Here is a 6,455-nt window from a genome sequence, read left to right on the forward strand (position 1 = left end):
TGAGATCCCCTTTACATTCAAATGTAGTAATATACATCCCCTACAAGAGAAGTATGGCAGACAAGGCTGGTGAACATCAGAAATACAATTATCTACCCAGGCTGGGGATTTAGCTCAGTGGTTTCGCCACCTGCCTTGAAAGCACAAGGACCCAAGTTCAATCCCTGGTACCAAAAAAATATAATAATCTACCCAACAATTTACAAGCAAAGGACATAACTTCTATCCAGGTTTATCCAACATGGCAAAAGCCAGACTAGCTACATGCAGAGTATGTAACTGACAAGCTCCAAACTCTAATCTCCTCTCCTCCATCTCAGGTAGCAGAGTGTCCCTCAAATTTTATCATTACAAATCAATTCTTTTAGTAAAGGTATGAACTTTTCCTTACAGTTGTTTCAATTACCACGTCTAGAAGTCTCTCATTGTATCACTAATATTCTCAGTTAAATTGATTGTCCTTTATCCTTGCTCCCTAGGGAAGAGGACTAAATAGGGCAATAGGGAGAGCAGAGAGGGAGATGAGGGGAAGAAAGCTGGGTTGCAGAGATAAAAACCACTAGAGGATGGGGGATTCTTTGTCTTGGTCTGTTTCAGTTGTAAAAGGCTGGGTCCTGTTGGAATGGAAGGAAGTGATCTACTTTCAATTTGAATCATTGAGATTTTGATATTCTCTGTAATTAATTAGGATTTTGTGATGTTAAAATTATTGGTTGTTTTTGTTTGGTTTTGATTTTAGTTTGCTTAATTTTTTGGCTGTTGTTGTTGTTGTTGTTGTTGTTGTTTGAGGCAGATTCTCCCTTTGTAGTTCAGGCTAGCCCTGAACTCACTATGTAGCCCAGGGTTGCCTCAAACTCACGGTGATCCTCCAGCCTCAGCCTCCTGAGTACTGGGATTACAGGCGTGCACCACCAAGCCTGGCTGTTTTTTGGTTTTTTGAGAAAGAGTTTTGTTATGTAGTTCAAGCTGAGTTTTGAACTCACTGTGTAGCCCAGACTGGGCTCGAATTTTTTTTTTTTTTTTTTTGGTACCATGGATCAAACTCGGGACCTTGCACTTTCGAGGCAGGCAGCAGAACCGCTGAGCTAAATCCCTGGCCCTGGGCTCAAATTGTTGATCCTCCTGCCTTACCCTTCTGGAGTGCTGGGACTATGGGCGCACCTGGCTATATTATTGGATTCTTATAAAATAATTCACATTTAATAATTCATTTATTCATATCCATTGAATGCCTACCACATGCCAGGCATTATTCAAGGCAGGCCTACCCATAGTCCTTTAGCTTTTTGGGTGCAGGGGCAAGTGTGGTACACTCACCTTCATATGTCCTGCAACCTTCTCCCTACTTCATTCTACAGCAGGTGGGGCCACACACGCCATGAGCAGACCACAGCCAAGCTGCCTAAGCTCTGTCCACACCCCTTGGCTGAAGGCTCAGGAGGATGAACCTGAGGAAGTGGCCTACAAGACCAGGAGGTGGGCCTGGGACCATTTGTGCGGGTCATTGCAAGGTATAAATTCCTAGAACATCATCCAGAAGCCAGGGGTGGGCTCTGTGAGACACATCCCCTTCACCACATAGTCTCTTCCTCTGGTGAGATGGGGCAGGACCAGGTGAGGGCCAGAGAGAGGCCCAAAAACTTGATTGGATAGAAAGCCAGTATGGATTCTAGGTGCTGGGATTCATGAAGAAATGTCCACCTTCATAGTGCTTACATTCCAGTGGATGGAGACAGACCATAAAGAAATATGTGAGAAAATAAATAGCCAAATATATAGTGTATTTGACAGTAGTAAGTAGTCAGCCCTCCATATCTACAAGTTTTTCTTCTGCAGACTCCACCAGCTGTGGAGGAGCAAATTAAAATTTGCGGGGGTAGGTAGGTATAGATTTTTTTCTTGTCATGATTCCCTATATAGTACAAGTATTTGTATAGCATTCACATTATATTAGGTATTATAAGTCATCTGGAGATAATTTAAGGTATATGGGAGGATATTATTGGTTGAAAATACTGTCTTAGTTACTTTTTCATTGCTGGGACAAAATACCAGACAGCCACAAGTTAAAGAAGGAGAGTTTTATTTTAGTTCACACTTTATAAAGGTTTCAGTCCATAGTCACTGGTTCCAAGGCAGGGCAGCATGATGGAGGGGCATTGCAGAGGAGAAACAGTCCATGGCATGGTAGGCAGAAGACAGTGAGACTTCCTTATTTCCCTTTTGATTCCAGGCTAACAAGCCTATTGGTTGGTGCCACACACACAGAGTGAGTCTTCCCTCTTCAGTAAATCCATCAGTCACACCCAGAATTGTGCTAAATCAGTCAGTGGACTAACCCAGTATCAGTCACCCATGATCCATGATCCAGTCACTCACAAAACCCCCACCTATGAGTACATGAAGTTTTGGGGGGACATCTAGATACAATGCATAATAAATACCATGCCAATCAGCTGGGCATGGTCATGTACACCAGTAATCCCAGCACTCTGGAAGGCTGAGGCAGAAGGATCATAAGTTCAAACCCACTTGGGGTTTGAACTTAGTGACCTGGCCAGACTGTCTCAAAAAATTTTTTTTAAAGGCTGGAGATAAGGGCTAGAGATTTAGCTCAGTGGCACTGTGCCTGCCTTGCAAGCACAAGGTCCTGAGTTCAATCCCTGATGCCAAAAAAATAAACCAAAAAAACAAAAAATATATAAAAGGCTGGAGACATACCTCAGTGAAAATATCCTGGGTTCAAGCCTCAGTACCACAAAAGCAAACAAAAAACCTATGCCAGGGCTGGGGATTTAGCTCAGTGGTGCCACCTTCCTTGAAAGAGCAAGATCCTGAGTTTGATCTCCAGTACCAAAAAGGGCGGGGAGGGATTAAACTCAGTGGTTCTGCCGCCTGCCTCACAAGAGCAAGGTCCTGAGTTCAATACCTTGTACAAAAAAAACAAACTATGCCATTTCATGGAAAGTACTTGAGTTTCCTCAGAGTTTGGTATGTGCTGGGGTCCTGAGAAATGCTCTTTCAATATTGAGAGGAAGTTGTATTCTAGAGAAAAAAGAGGGAATAGAGTGTACAATTTTAAGTAATGTGGGTCAAAGCAGGTGTATTAGATCACTAGGCTGCTGTAAGAAAGTACCACAAACTAAGGCAGCCATGGAGCCCATGGCACAGGTACCTGTTACCAGCACTCACTCGAGCCAGGAGAATGAGGTACTAAGAGAGAAGTGTGAATCTGTGGCTCGAAGTTCCTGACAGAAGGAGAATGAAACACCATCAGATCTGGAGAAATCACTACAGCAGCAGAATAATGAAGATAAAAACAAAACAGGAGATGAATCTGACTGGGAGATAGCAAAGACCACTGAATCTAGAAATGAAAGACATCTAAATGGAACAGATGCAGACTTATTTCAATTTCTTTCACCACAGCCTGAATATTCTCTGGAGGGCATTTCATTGGAAGATATTCCTCCTTTTCGAGGTAGTATCAGTGATGGTATGAATTCTTCAGCACATAATGTAAATCTTAGCCAGGCCATAAATGATGACATAAATCTTCATGAAGCCATGCTGCTATACCCCAACACTTAGAAGAGATCTAGTAACAAGGACTTCACAGGCACAAGAACCATTTCTGTAGACCCTTCCTGGTACTAATTTGACAGAATTTCACCCACCTGCTGAAAATCAGATGAGGAATCTAATAAGCCAAGATCTTCTGTATGGCCTTGATGCAAATATATTTGATGAAACAAACTTATTATCATTGGCTGTGGAAGGTTTTGATCCAATTGAAGTTTCTCAACTTTTTCAGGAACCAGATTCTGATTCTGGACTGTCGTTAAATTTAAGTCACAATAACACATCCATCACCAAGTCTAATTCTTCTTATTCTACGTGTAATGAAGGTATTATAGGTAATACTAGTGACCTTGAAAATCTTTCCCGACGTGATTTAAAAGGTGCTGTTGGTGGTTATTGCCTAGAACCCAGTAAACTCTGTCACATGGATCACAGGTATGAATCTGGTTTCCAAGATCTTTTATTTCATAATCACACTTACCACTTATAGCCAGATGTACCAGAACCCACTTCTGAATATTTTTCAATGTCTGGGAAATCTCAGAAAATGAATAGGTACTTCAGTGACACAGATAAAAATATGAGCCATGATGAATGGTGTACTAAAGCTCTGTGTATCCCTTTTTCTGTTGAAGAAATTATCCACATGCTTGTTGATTCTTTCAACAGCATGTTAAGCAGGCACTATTTGACAGACTTACAAGTCTCACTGAAGCACAACATCAGATGAAGAGGGAAAAATAAACTTGCTGCTCAGAACTGTTGTAAGTGCATATTAGACATAATTTTGAATTTAGAAGGTGAAGTATGCAACTTGCAAGCAAGAAAGGAAACCCTTGAGAGAGCAAGCCCAATATAACAAAGCTATTAATATGATGAAACAGAAACTGAATGACTTTTATCATGATGTTTTTAGTAGATTAAGAGATGACCAAGGTAGGCCAGTTAATCCAAACCAGTATATACTTCAATGCAGCCATGATGGAACTGTTTTCATTGTACCAAAAGAACTGGTGGCCCCAGGCCAAAAGGAAACCCAAAAGGGAAAGAGAAAAAATAGAAGTTGAAGATGGACCTCATTTCTATGGATAAAATAACGTTCAGAAACTTACTTGGGTCATAAACCATTCAAACTGATTTGGGAATTTTACTGCTACATGAATCACTTATCTCAATAAATGTTTAGGAATCATTGTAAAAAAAAAAAAAAAAAAAAGGAAAGAAAGTACCACAAACAAGATGGCTTGGATAAAAGAAATGTATTGTGTCACAGAAGTCCAAAGGCAAGGTGATGGCAGGGCTTGTTCCTTCTGAAGACTGATGGAAACTGCTCTCTGAGCTCCATGATGCTACTGGAGGATAACAAGAAGAAGAAAAATGTCAGAAAGTTGTCCAAGAAGGACAAAAATCCAGTAAATAAATCTGGGGCCAGGCCAAGAAGAAGTCCAAAGTTCAGGACTGGCTCAACAACTTGGTCTTTTTTGATAGAGATACTTACAACAAACTCTGTAAGGAAGTTTCAAACCATAAACTTATAACCCCAGCTGTGGTCTCTAAGAGTCTCAAGATTTGCAGGTCACTGGCCAGGGCAGTCCTTCAGAAGCTCCTTAGTAAAGGACTTGTCAAGCTGGTTTCAAACCACAGAACTCAAGCTATTTATATCAGAAATACCAAGGGTGGGTACCACCACCCCAGAGCACCGAGGAGGTAAGCCTCTCAGGCCACCATACTACCAACCCAGAGTGCCAAGGAGGTGAGCCACACAGATGCCAGCACCCCCCTCACTCCCTGGCTATGCCAAGCCATTACCTAGATGCACACTGCAGAGTTGCAGGGGTCATAAAGGACATTGTTCTGAACTTGAGAAGATAGAGTAGAAGTGAACAACACAGAGAGGGCTTCTCTGAGGCCTCTTGATGAAGATTAAAGCCCACCAGAAAAATGAAGAAAATCTCTGCAATAAAGGCACACCAGACCACCTTAGTTGGGGGAGCAGCACTGTGGACCAGAGCAGTGCAGCTGCAAGCAGATCCCAGCCAAGGCTATACCCCAACCCCAGAGGCTGGGGCACACTGGCCCAAGCCAAGGGCCTGCCTTGAAAAGGGCTGCACAGGCACACAAGCAGTAGCCAGATGTTCACCCCAATACCATCAGTAAGTGCACAAGACCCTAGCCAGAAGCTTGCTCACATAACAGGAACTGGGGTGCACCCCCCAGGCAAAGACCCTCCCAGACAACAGCTACATAGGGGCCCTAGCCAGTGACACACCTAGATACCATCCCAAGTGTGCACAGACCCCAGCCAGAAGCCCACCCAGACAACAGGTCAGCTCAGGGATCCAGAAGGCCACCTTTCTGAACCCAGGAATTAGTGTACTGGTGAGCAGCAGAAAAAAGGCAGCTCTGTGACTTGCTAAGAATTGAAGAGGACAGGGTGAGCAAAAAGTTGCCTCAACAAAGGCACAGCAGGCTGCATCTGTTGAAGTAAGAAGACACATAAACAAAGCCTCAAAACCAGATTTCCAGATCACCTAAAGCAACCCCAAAGAGAAACAAGATGGAACAATCTGATACTCAACTGCCTGGACTCTCTGAACTGGCAATGAAAGAGGATCTGGAAAAAATGAAATCAGAAATAATTTCTCAGATAACTGCAGAGATTGTGCCCATAGTGCAAGACATGATTAATAAATCTAGAGAGGACACAGATTAAAAAAATAGAGGAGCTGAGGAACATGATGGAATCCCAACATAAGAAACAAATGGACTCCGTAAAACTGATGCAAACGGATTCCCAAGAGATTAAAAACTCCATTGAAAGTTTACCCAGCAGAATGAGCCAATGTGAGGACAGAATTTCAGATATAGAAGAT

General features: G+C 42.5%; 2 pseudogenes; both read left to right on the forward strand.

Moving 5' to 3' along the window:
* Positions 1 to 3,093: 3,093 nt before the first annotated feature.
* On the forward strand, positions 3,094 to 4,649 carry LOC101707340 (nuclear factor erythroid 2-related factor 3-like; annotated as a pseudogene).
* Positions 4,650 to 4,928: 279 nt separating this feature from the next.
* Positions 4,929 to 5,293, forward strand: LOC101707703 (small ribosomal subunit protein eS25 pseudogene; annotated as a pseudogene).
* The last annotated feature ends 1,162 nt before the right edge of the window (positions 5,294 to 6,455 follow it).

This window comes from Heterocephalus glaber, unplaced genomic scaffold, assembly GCF_053883595.1.
Source record: "Heterocephalus glaber isolate CG9 unplaced genomic scaffold, H.glaber_assembly_v1.0 deba00001461, whole genome shotgun sequence".
In the NCBI taxonomy this organism is placed as follows: domain Eukaryota; kingdom Metazoa; phylum Chordata; class Mammalia; order Rodentia; family Bathyergidae; genus Heterocephalus; species Heterocephalus glaber.